Source organism: Rattus norvegicus, chromosome 4 (genome assembly GCF_021556685.1).
Source record: "Rattus norvegicus strain SHRSP/BbbUtx chromosome 4, alternate assembly SHRSP_T2T, whole genome shotgun sequence".
Lineage (NCBI taxonomy): Eukaryota > Metazoa > Chordata > Mammalia > Rodentia > Muridae > Rattus > Rattus norvegicus.
In genome coordinates, this window is record NC_141537.1 from 94294351 (window position 1) to 94307447 (window position 13097).

Genomic DNA, 13097 nt, shown 5'->3' on the forward strand with positions numbered 1-13097 from the left:
GTTCCTTCGGGGCCTGCAATCCTTCCTCCTATTCTTCCATAAGAGTCCCCAAGCTCCATCTACTGCTTGGCTGTGTGTTTCTGTGTCTTAAGCACATTGTGTAATTCTAGTCAACACCTGTGGGGTCATTTCATGCCCAACTCATCTAACTTTGGCATTTTATCATATTTTTCTTAATTTTGTTTTCATGTACAAAAAGGAAATAGTGATTTCAAAACTGTCAAACCTCTGTCCTCATAGGTTCTTGTATTGTTTTCCACAGGAAAACCATCCGTGGGTGAAAACAGAGTCATACCCTCTCTACCGTGTTCCCTTTATGGTTTGAGCACTGACATATATCATTTCAATCAATCTAGGATAATTTCTGTGGTTTAAATAAAAAGAATTAATTGAACATAACTTCCTGAGTACCGAAAAATATGCCCTTTCTCACTGCTGTAAGTAATTACATATTTTTTAAAGTCAAAGTCTCTACTACAGTGGATCAAACAGCCATCTCCACCTGCCTTTGTATGTTTGTTTCCTGTCCTGTGCCCTTTCCCTTGTACTGATAGGTCATCTCTCAGACCCAGTTCACAGAGCAGCTTCCATTGCTCATTACAACATTTGCATCCTTTCTTCTGTACCGTAGTTTCTAGACTGAGCAAATTGAAAAGGCAGCGTCAGAACTGACCAGACCTGTAAAAGCCTCTCAAAGAGTGCAGCTAGTGTACCCTTCCAAAGCAGCTAGTGTGGCTGGTGACAATGGCTCCACGACATTGGAAAGAAATATACTTACCTTAACTGTCATAAGATAGGAGCATAAAAGTCAAGCGAAAATGGTTTCAATTCATTAAAATGAATTCCTTTGATTTAAAGCAAGTCAGGAAAGAGTCCTGTTTTGTGTGGCTTGAAACTGTTACCTGATCTATAATGAGCCTTCTTGCTGAACTTGCTTCTTGTCAGGTTATAAACAGCCAGGTTTCATTCAAGCAGCTAATCACTGGGATCCATCCTATGTTGAAGTCACGTTTAGTAGAAAAGAAAATAAAAGAAAACACAGGGAGGGAGGACTTTTCCTAGTGAAATATGCAAACAAAATGTTATTATCATAGACTTATTTATAACTTAGGTCACATACAATGTTGAATTCAATACCTACAATTATTCTTCATTAAAGATTGCACTATAGACCCAGGAGTTTAAGTAATTTATAGACACAGTAATGGTTCTGTCCTTTTAAGGAAGTTGACTTCTTTATTTGACTTAGATTGTAGTACAAACCCATCTACATAAGGTCACGGCTAAATTATGCTTAACAAGGTGATGATTAGACCCCTTTAGGCTTTGAGCAGTGGCAAAGTAATCTAATTTTTATTTCAGCTCAAACATCCTAGCAACACCAGTGCCATGAGGGGGCACATTAAACTCCTGACTGAAAAGTCTCTTCGGTAGATCATGACTGAATCTCACAGGCAAAGCATGGGAACCTGGGGAAATATGCTTCTTGACCACAACCTGCTTTCTGTTCTCCTACAATTCCTCTTTCTTCAGATGCCCTTTCAGAAGCTATAATTATTATTGGGCCACACTGAGGTTTGCAAGAGCTGTTGCATTTTGGTTTAAACTAATTGGTGATAGCTAAAAGAATTAAAACTTTATAAGCACCTGGTGATCTCTCCAGCATTCTGGTCTCTCTAGGATTCTTGTGTGTCTTGATGTTTCCTCCTATAAACTTCTTGGAGCTCACCTGGGTGTTAAGAACCTTAAACAAACTGAGAAGTAGAAAGGTAAGGACCACATTTGCCTGTGCTGAGCCTTGAAGCATATATCCATTTACAAATCCAGACAAAAGCATAGTCACTTCGCAGGGACCAGGTGCTGTCTGCTCTAAGACATAAGAAGGCTCCCATTTCATTCTCTACTTCCTAAAATTACCAAAGAGCTAGTCTGAGAGCAATCTGTAGATCCAGCTTGTCTAATGCACATCAAGAGATGAATTTGGAAACATGACAACATTCTATAGAAGATCAAATATTTGCAGTCTTTAACACTGCTGTCTTTGAAAGGGAGTAAAAGTGTCATTCCTACATATATCCCATATACTAATTGTTTCAAGTATTCAGAATGATACCATGGAGATCTTTCTCTCTCTGTCTCTCTCTCTCTCTGAATTGAAACATTGGGCTGATTTAATTGTTCCAACCAGAATTTTTCCCCTTGATAGATTTTTAAAAGGGACTGATAGAAAGATATTTATTTCCTTTAGTTTCCAATTTTAAGAACTAAATCCAGAGTTACCTTCAAAATAAAGTCATCCTCCATCGAGAAGATGAAATCATGGAGAAATTCTAAATAGTATTGAATAGGGGGTTGGGGATTTAGCTCAGTGGTAGAGCACTTGCCTAGCAAGCGCAAGGCCCTGTGTTCGGTCCCCAGCTCCGAAAAAAAAAATAGTATTGAATAAAATTGTCCGCAGAAAGGGGACAATTGAGGTCCTATAGTCAGAACCTGATAGGGCCTTTACTATTAGCTCGTCCTGTATACTCTTTAATTTGATCTGTATAGTCCTTTGAAAGGAAGTTTAAATTTGTGATTTAATCCATTTTAAGAAAAGCCTGACAATCCTACCCTTACTCCTGATGTTTAAGTCTCATCCATTCTTTCAATTAATAACCATAACAATAATGTTCGTTAAATTTTCAGTGTCATTAAGTATTCTGATGCTTCCAACAACCATATCAGGTAGACTGTCATAATAAATGTACATAAAGCAGAATTTAATTAAGCTCATTTGTGTTATAATTTGTGTTTAGAATTCTGGTCTACAAATTATAAATTTAATATTAAAATGTAGATCTGTCGAATTTGAGAAAATGATCCGTAACCTGTCTATTTCATGTTCCAAGGTACCTGGTATGGACTGGGAAATGCATAAGGGATATCAAATATTCAAGACAACATCTCTGCTTCTCAAACTACAGTGTCAGGAGATACATAAGCAAATCAACAGGCAGCCTACAAAAAGAACTTGCTATAATGAAATATAGCAATACTGATGCCTTGGACAAGAAAGATTTGTATTTTATTTCTTACAGTATGAAAGGCTGGAACTCCAAGGTCAGAATGCTAGCAGTGTTAATGTCTGATGAGAGAATTCCCTCTACATAAAGGATAATCAGCTTCTTGTGTGGCCAAATGATCTTTTGCTGTTCGTTTCGTGTAGGGGGAGAACTGATTGAATATAAGTGAGTGAGTTCTTTGTCATCTCTTCTCATAAGAACACTAATACTCTTGAGTCAGGGCCACAGCCCTAGAATCCCCTTTAACATTGATTCCTCTTTACAAATCTTATTACCCAAGAACAATATAGGTACATCGCATGAACACTGAGAAAATATATCATCTCCACAATGAAATTTATGGAAACGCCTCAATTTACAAGGACGTTACATCCCGGTAAATGCGGATTAAGTTGAAAACATAATTTGGGTATTTATTTACCATATACACATCACCAAAGCTTAGCAGTATAACGCACTAAGTATGAGTTGTTCATTCACCCTTAAGATTTAGTGCCTGACTGGGGACCACAGCTACTGCATCTTCCCAGCATTAGAAAAGAAGACTGCACTGCATATTGACTGCCTGGACCAGAATTCTAAACACAAAAGATAGCTGCCTGGGCATGTTTCTGTTGCGCTGCTTAAAAGTAGCATAGTCTTTCACCCAACCATCACATACAAATTATCTATGTGCAATATTGACTCTTGTAGGGAAATTTTAGTCCTTTATAAAACTACACCATTGACTGAGATAGGGTCTTCCACCATGGATTCCATGAAATAAAAACAGAATTCGACAAAGTAAAGATTTTATAAGTTTCCACTGCCTCTTGTCTATTCCACTGCACCTAACTCAGGCTCTGAGGCTCACAGAAGAAATCATCACACACATGGAATCCGTACCATGAACGGCGTCCAGTGACTCATCAAGTTCTCACACTGACTAAACCAACAGCAGGTAACAATATAGACGGTGAGACGAAACATATCCATATTCTCAGATTACTAATTTAGCATAAGAGAAAAGCCTGGTTTTACAGTCTTCAAAACTCGTGGCTGACTCTCTTGACAGAGAGCTGAGGGATTTTTGTGCCTGTTTTCAACTAAGGGGGAGAAACACACATTTTACAACTGAAGACAAAGCTATCATAATGAATGGATCTATTTCCTGAAACTAGGATGCTTACGGAGACATAAATTTGCAATAAAGATGAAATATTATTAACATGTCAGTGTCTTATTGGGTCACAGCCAGTCATAGATCAGAACATGAGCCAATGATAGGAAGACTCCAGAATGTCCTTCTCTGGATTCGAATTATGACCAGGTTAATGCACTTGTCCTAAATCTTTGTTACAAATCTAGTCACCTGGGAAACTGTCTGAAACATTCCCACTGTCTTTTCCCCATCTACACATCAAAACAGTAGGGATATGAGCTGGCCTTTAGACGCCTTCCCAAGTAAGTATACTGGAACAAGTATCAGGAAGCAAGGTACTAATGAAACTGTCACCTACGTCCCTAGGGCTAAAATTAGAAAATCCAGAGTAAGTGACCAAAGCATTCCTTCTGCCAAGAGTCAGGTACAGAAATGACATGTAAGGTGGGGTAAACATTAATGAAGAGTCAAGACAAACCACTAGTCAAACAGAGGCAAGCCTCCTGAGTGAGCCTGAGACTTGTCATATTTTGGAAAGAGATTGACTAAGTTGTTCGCTGAAACTCAAGGAGACTGTGAATATTTAATTCAGCTTTCTCAGGGCAAACTCCACAGAGGTCAATACCTTTTCTAAAGGTCCTTTTACAATGAAGTTGAAGTTAGTTACAAACAGCACTAAGAGCAAACATTTATTGCAGCTCAGAGCTTAAGCTTCTGTTGTGTGAACACTTTCTGGAACTCATATCCATTTATGACAATGTGCTGTTGTTGTTCTCTCTGGAGCAGATGTGCACTGGAGTAAGAAACACTTCCCAGGCTTCCTGCACTGCCGAGAAGTGCAGAAATCACATGCTAACAATGGGTGCTTCCTATTCCTACTTCCAGGACATTCCAAGATCTCCCGATGATTTTTGCATAATCTTCCAGGGAGACATCAAGAGTATTTTAGACTTAATTCTCATGGTTGTATGTGTGTACATGTTGGGGGAGCGCATTAGGATCTTAAAGAGATTAGACTATTTTTCAGGAAGCAGGATGAACCATAAAATTCTCTGATAAAGTAAATTATGTGGAGTAAGCAATATTTAAATATATTGAAAGTGAGGGTTATTGAAGAGGAAATATCAGTCAAGAATAAGATTAGTAAGAATATCATGATAACAAGCAGTTAGGACTTGCAGTTCTCTTTATGTATACATATATATGCATTTAGTTACAAACACACACACACACACACACACACACACGCATGCACACTCCCATTCATACATAAGATTGCAGAGGTTTAATAGAAATGCAACAGCATTATGAATAAAAAAATGTTTAGTTCCAACAAGAGAATCACAGACGAATCTCCAAATGAATAAAATGCCAAAATTAAAAAGTATTATACTAAACAAGCAACTCTTTCTAGTGCTTTTAAGTGCCAGAATGATAAAAAGTAAAGAAGTTGTGGTGATTTCTGCTGGGTGATTCTTGACTGGTTGAATCAGTCTCCCTTAGCAGAGCATGCCAGCCTGCAGCCTTTAAATCCTCTCGTGTTCTGCATTAGAGACATGGGACGATACTTTGCCATGTGGAGCTGTCTTTGGGAAGCTGTGTGTGCCCACCCACCCCCTCTAAACCGACTACCTCCTGCTGCCCACCCAGGACTTCCAGAGAAAGTTCTTCATTCTACTTCAGTCAAGTAGGAGTTCATCAAGTACTCTCATTGGGAAAATGATTATTTCCTGCACATTGGTTGATCCTGTAGCACAATAACACGTTCATTCCTGCAAATTTTGATATGAGATGCCATCCGTTTCTCCATCAATTGGGCTTTTTGATTGCTCAGCAATAGTACATTATGGAATTCAAAGGTTAAGTCTTTGGGGGTAACTGCTTGTAACTGTATTGGTGTCCTCCCATGAGAAATATACAAGGCATGTTGAAAACACTCTGGCTCCTGCCTACTCATGTTCATGTTCATTCTAAAGGGTCCAGTAAGAGCTTACTAAGGAGAACTTGAAGGTTCCGCCAACATCCCATGGGTTAGGAAAAGATAGCAAGCTTCTCGGGTAGAACTTGGTGGAACTGGGTAAATGCCAGTGGACCAGAAAACCCATAGCAGTTATAAACCTGGGACCAGCAACAGAAATGTGAGAACTTTTGGGCCCGTTTCTCTGTTTTCTGCATTCTACTCCAGAAGTACCACCAGCTCTAGCTAGGAATCAGAATAAAAAATCAACTCCATTTCTTTAGCTATTCCTTTCTTACCTAAACAAACCTGAGACTAGGAAGAGGATAAATCTCAACTCCTAAGCATATCCAGGAATTGGTGATTGATGTTTGTTTCCTAAGATCGCATGACTCCAAATTATTTAATCAGAAATATGATCATAAAATTGTATTGTTTAGAAATATATGAAAAACTATGGGGCTGGCTTGGTTAAAATTCATGCAAGAGTAAGAAAAATTGTGTTGTGTATATTTTAAAGGATTCTGAAACAAAAAAGATAAAAATATTTTTATTGTATTTTATGAACATTGTACATGAAATCTAATGTTCACAAAACTAGAATTGAAGAATTGGAAATGACCATGAAAAGTACACTTGAAATCACATTTTATAATCACAAAACTAACCTGAAAATCAAAGTAAGTATTATCTTTAAGATATTGTATGTGTTGAATCAGGGCTTAAGTTAGGGAGAGAGTTAGTCATAGTCTCTAAACCTTACCCAAGTATACAAATATATGACTCTTTGGTAAAAAAAAAATTAAATAAAATTAAATAAAAACAAAAAAAACTTTTTTCACATATCTAAACACTGTTTTTCTAATATGTGTAAATGAATATCAACTGATTGATTTTAGTATGTTAATGAAAACCAAACAGACATAAGAAAGGAAGTGGTGTTTTCTAGGTATGGTGGAGGAGAAAGTTTATTAAAGATATATGGGAGAGCATAGCCAGAGGCAGGGAAATCTAGGAGAGCCCAGAGTAGAGATGAGCAGACTAAGATGTGCCATGAAAAGTGTGTGTGTGTGTGTGTGTGTGTGTGTGTGCGCGTGTGTGTGCGCGCGCGCGCGCACGCGCGCATCAGATACAGCAACCAGGAGGCCCAAAGGTGCAAAAAGAGCAGGTAACCAAAATGGTTGAATTACATAGAGAAGAGAAGTAGCAACACATAAAGACTGAACAAATGCAGGGAGAACGTGGCAACCAGAGTCTGCTTTGAAATATTAAATAGAAAGCTCAACCATTTGTTCCTGGTTTTGAAACCTAACAATATGTGCCAGGATTTTTGAGGAATCTTTATGTAAGAAATCAAGAAATTCTACTGATCTCAGTGGGCTCTCATTTAAATGCAGGTAGACGCCTGTTCTAAATGAACGTAAACTAAGAAACTAGTAGAAATTTTTAAAAATGCAAACCTTTTAACCATGTAACTGTAGTAGGACAGAAAGTATCACAGGTATTAGGAGTTAGGCCCTGTACATTGGTTGGCTGGCAGCCTAGGATCCATGGGTTTGCTTGAAGTACGTAGGAGCTGGTGTGCTAGAATTCAGACTAGAATGCCTTCCTAGTGAGAAATCATTCTGCATACCCAAGATTAATAAAGGAAACCTCCTTAATAAAAGTGTACAAGTGTACATCCAGTTCTGACTAATACACAAAGAAAATCTGGCTAGAAATCAATTTCCCTAATATGTAATATGCACACACACACACACACACACACACACACACACACACATGGCTTATGCATTCCATATTTCCATATGCACTGTCATGCTTAATCTTTTTCAGGTCCAGGCCCTTTGTTATACTTTGAACAATTTAAACAGGCACAGGAGACTATAAGTTTGTCCACTTGGGCAAATGGGACACAGCGAATGCTACAATAATTTCTTAAATATACCAGTATGTTCTTTTTGAATAGTTACATGGGGTCATCTTGTGTACCTGGAAAAAGAATGTTTTTCCTGATAAGAGCACAGGGGGCGTAATGGCAGACTTTATTCATTGAGCTCATCTGCTGCCTCTTAGAGTAGCAGGTAAGAGGTTGTTCTTTGCTAAGGAGAGAGACCTAATAGTGACTTGGATGTAAGTCAGGGTTGTCTCCTTTTGTTATGAGAACTTAGCCTAACTGTAGGTCAATCTTGGTGAACAAACATTAGAATTTTAGATCCTAAATTTCACTTGATTTTAACAGGCCTGGTTAGCATTCTATTTATCCTTGGAGTATTTTGGAGGCAGCTCTCCCATAGCTAAATCCAATTTTATGTGACTTAATGTCCTACAGATTATTCTATGAGTAAATCCTTTATTAGAACAATTCTATTGGTTTGAGTTTCTTCTATGTCACTAATCATTGTACTTCAGTGCTACAGTGTTCCAGTAAAAATACCACTGAAGAGTCTCTTGGAAGCCTGAAGATGAGGCTTGAGAACCTGGGCAGGAAATTAGAATTTCCATAAAAGTGCAACGGGATTCAGATATTATCAAAGAGGAGTGCTTTTGTTTGCCTTAGCTGAAATATAAAATAAAATAAAATTACCTCATTCTGGCTAATTGGTAATCCAGGTAAGCCATGGTGGAGTGGGAAGACCACTGTGGAATCTATTCAGTGGTACAAACATCATCCAGGAGGTCAGAACAAGGAAGCAATTTTTCCTCACCCACAACCTTTTTTTTTTTTTTTTTTTGTAATCGAACCTTAGCCAGGTTCACACTGTGTTGTGTTAATTTATATAAATAAGGCAGCACCATCCCACATTACTCTGGGCACCTTCAGGTTACACGGGCCACATGGCACTGGTGGGCTGTTCTCTCAACAGACTCTCTGACCGGGAACTCCCAAAATCTCTCCATCTGACTTGCTATGCTCCCATGGCGGGTCGCTGTTATGCCAGCGACGCCAGCCACGCACATTCAAATTCTGTGGCTGGTTGGGGTGCCTTGCCACCATAGTTTTCTCTGGAACTCAGTTGAGTCATTGCTCGAAGGAAAACACCACACAAACTTAGTTTAGAATCAACAGGTAACTTAACTGCTAGGCGTAACTACTAAAATCCTAATTAGTAAGCCATACTAAATTAAATTCTCTGGTGACAGATCCTCCAAGATCAGCCATCAACGGGGTGGGGGTGGGGTATGGGGTGGAAAGGTGCTCTAGTTCTTTACATCTTCCACCCGAAGCTCTCTCTCTCTTTCCAAAGAAGCCTTGCCTATTTTCTCCTCCCCTCTAGCCCAAATCCGACCTGGAAGTCCTGCCTACTCCTCTCCCAGGGATTGGTCCCCTGAAATCTTTATTCATTAGTGAAAGGTCCTTGCTACACACTGCATAGCCTTAGTTCATATTTGTGCCTTTTATAAGGATCCCTTTTTAAGCAAAAGGTAGAACAAACCTGCCCAAGGGTTCTTTGGTTCTTTGCTCTCTTCATTAAAAGTACACAATGCCTTAGGTCACAGCCATTTCAGAAAACCCTCGCATCCTCGGAAGTCACCTTCATTTGCATAGTAGCTCCTTAGGATCTTCCTATTGTTGAAATCTTTAAACAGTGGCTGTGAACTGTGGCAGAATATCTTTCAGTTTTAGTTACTGTCTTTTCCCACCTTTAATCAGAAAGAAGGCAGACTCCATTTCTGTTTTTACCTATTTCTACATAAAAAATACCTTGTCTTGGCAAAGTGGTTCCAAGAATATTTTGAAGCCTAGTGGCACATTCTTAGAATCCCAGTACTCAGGAAGTGAAGCAGAAGAATCATTAGTTTTAGTCTCGCCTAAAACAGTCACTTTATGTCACAAAGAGATAAAAGAATAAAAATTATGTTCATTTTACATAAGAAAAATAATTTCTCCTTACATTTTATTCTAAAATAAATCTATCATATTTCTGCTTTTTCTATGAATATGAAATATAATATGGAATATCTAACTTTCTGACCTGCAGAGCTGAAGGGTAAATTCTCCCTGTCATTAAATTTGTGATTTGAGCTTGAAGAAAAATCCTTTACTTGAGGGAAAAGTTCCTCCTCCTCCCCAGCTCATGCCATGTTCCAATTAGTGCGATTCCATTTATATAGAAGCATAAACTATGTGCCTTCAGATATATATATATATACATATATATATATATATATCATATCATATCATATCTACAGCTCAGCTCTTAGAGCTCCTGCATATGTGACACTTAGGAGGACAGTTAGGGAGAGAGGGAGTCACCCAGGACTGAGGAGCTGCAGAGCCAGATGGATTTTAGACTGCTTCTCGTCCGGCGTCCTACAATGTGCAAGGAGCCTTCTTACTTCTTGATTTATAAAACAAAATTGTGAGTTTTGATCAAATTGTTATTGTATTTAGTTTCAGACATATCTGGATATGTCGATAAAGCTAAAGATCAAAAACACAATGAATTTGCACTTAAAGGTTTATGTATAATTCTTGCAACCTAGTTTTCACACTTAGGTCTCTGAACTTTGTGTGTTAGTGTCTATATGATAACACATAGAAGAGTAACCTACGCTGTTATTCCCTGTGGAATTCCTACTATCGGGAAACATTTGCTGCAAATGCTGCACTAGCATTTGCACTAGCTGGTTAATTTTGACACAACCTAGGTTTTTGATAAGCGACATGTTGAATCTGTAGAACAATTTCAGGAATTTCATGACCTGAATGGGACTAAATGCTCTAAACAGTGAATGTGTCTTTTCATTTAGGACTTTTGCCATTTCTCTTGACAATCTTTTCTTTCTAAAATTTAAGTTCCTTAAATTTATTTGTGTGAGAATGTGCCAGCAAGTCTGCATGCATGTGTGTGTGTGCCTGTGTGTGTGTGCATGTGTGCATGTGTGCATGTGTGCATGTTTGTATGTGTGTAGAGGGCAACTTCTAGTCTTTCTCTATGTTGGGAAGTAAGGATTGAAGTCAGGTCATCAACCTTGGCAGCAAGAACAATTGTCTGCTCAGGGATTTCAATGTTTTGAAGTTTCAAAGCAAAATTTTTACTCTTTTGAATATGTTTCTAATTATTTCTTTGAATGAAATTATAAATGATGTTGTTTTATGAATTTTTTAATGTCCATTATTAGATAACTGATATATAGTTGATCTTTACATATTGATCATACACCTATAACATAATTTATGCAGATAAAATGTCTTTATATTTTATGCATTCATATTTTAAATCAGTGATTCAAAAAAGCTATTTTGAGGGATAACTTTGCATCCTTGCTATACAATTATTCAATTTCAGAACTTGAAATATTTCATTCCATGCTTTCATACTCTTGTGGCTGGTAAGGGTTTATTCTGATATTCATAACTTTGTATATAAGATGATCCTTTTAGTATTGTTTCTTTACTTTTGATCTTTGGCATCTCAACTGTGACAGGCCAATCTCTTGTCCTGTCAATTTGGAGTTATAAGTGTATTTTGTCAAGGAAGTGTGGTGGTCTAAATATAGTTACTGTGCTCCCAGAGAAATTTATTTCTGATCCTAGCATTACCTGCACTCGCTAGCTGACAAATTGCCTGCAACTCCGGGCTCAAGAGACCTAGTACCCTTGCCTGGCTTCTGCAAGTACCTGTGGTTACACCCACATAACTACAAAGATACATACATGGACATAAGTAAAAGAAATATGTTTTAAGGAAAAAGGTATTAGAAATAAAGTTTTTATTATTATCCTCTTCAAATTTGAGGCAGAGGGATTTTATAACCTGAAACTTTCCCTTTTTTCTGTTTAAGACAATAAAAAAAATTCTATGACACCATTACTTAATATATAAACTTCATTGCTAAGCAAAAAATAAAGTTTCAGAACAAAATTTTTAGTTTCATGCTTCCATTTTTAATTATACCTTGTAATAATATCCTTAACTTAAACATTTGTTTAATAAATTCTGCTTCCCTGACCATCAACACATTCTCATAAGAAACTGTACTAAGAAAATGCAATTAAAAGATGTCCTAGTCACGTCTCATCTCTGTCCACTTACAGTGGACATATGACATAACATCAAACAGTAGAACTCCACCATTGACCTAATTCTCTATACTAACTGTGGACTAGCTAAGCCTTCTTACTTTCTTGTGCTTACCAAAACCCTTTGATTTGTTTTGCTTTAATCTAATATTTTCATCATTCATATATCAGTCATATTCGAAAGTATGTGTCTAGTGATTTGGCTTTAAATTAATACTACTAAAGTATTATAAATAATACTAAAGAGTCATACAGGCAGAGGCGTGCTTATAGTTGCAGATTTTAAAAGATTAACAATAGTGTACTTTATGGTTCCTTTCTTTTCATTATATTTTTAAGTAGGCTTTCAAGATCTTACACATACTTCAATTTAATTTTTTAGTAAAAAGAAAACAAAAGAAAATCACAAGTTATTTGCAATTTGACTTTAAAGCTGTCAGCTCTATGGTTTTTTAGTAGCTTTGTGGTATGGTAAGTATTTCAAGCTCTTGTAAGTCATTTTCAATAAAAAGTTTAACTATACTTATAGCCTAAAATATAGTTATGCTATGGCTATTCCTCACCATTGGTCTCTAAATTGAGACATGAATTAAACATATTAGTCAAATATATATTTTTATTATGTCTTAATCGGAATTCTTCTTCAACCCAGGCCCTGAGTCTGTCCCCATTTCATCCTCATTCATGCAACACTTGTCACACTAAGCTTTCTGCTCATCTTCTTTGTCATTAGGGCCTGTCATACTGTCTGGCTAGAGAGCCTCTATAAAGCATTTAATGAATGAATAAATGAGCAGAAGGATCAGGTATTGAACTTTCAAAGGAAAGCAAGCCATTATTAAAATCGGAATGAAGAGCTGAGCAAGGCTCACATTCATGATAAAGTCATACAGGGCACTTTCAAGAGTG

The 13097-nt window shown here is 37.4% G+C and overlaps 1 protein-coding gene across 2 annotated transcripts in view; it reads left to right on the top strand.

The window, feature by feature from the left end:
* Positions 1-13097, top strand: part of Grid2 (glutamate ionotropic receptor delta type subunit 2) — a 1491717-nt gene that overhangs the window by 889464 nt on the left and 589156 nt on the right.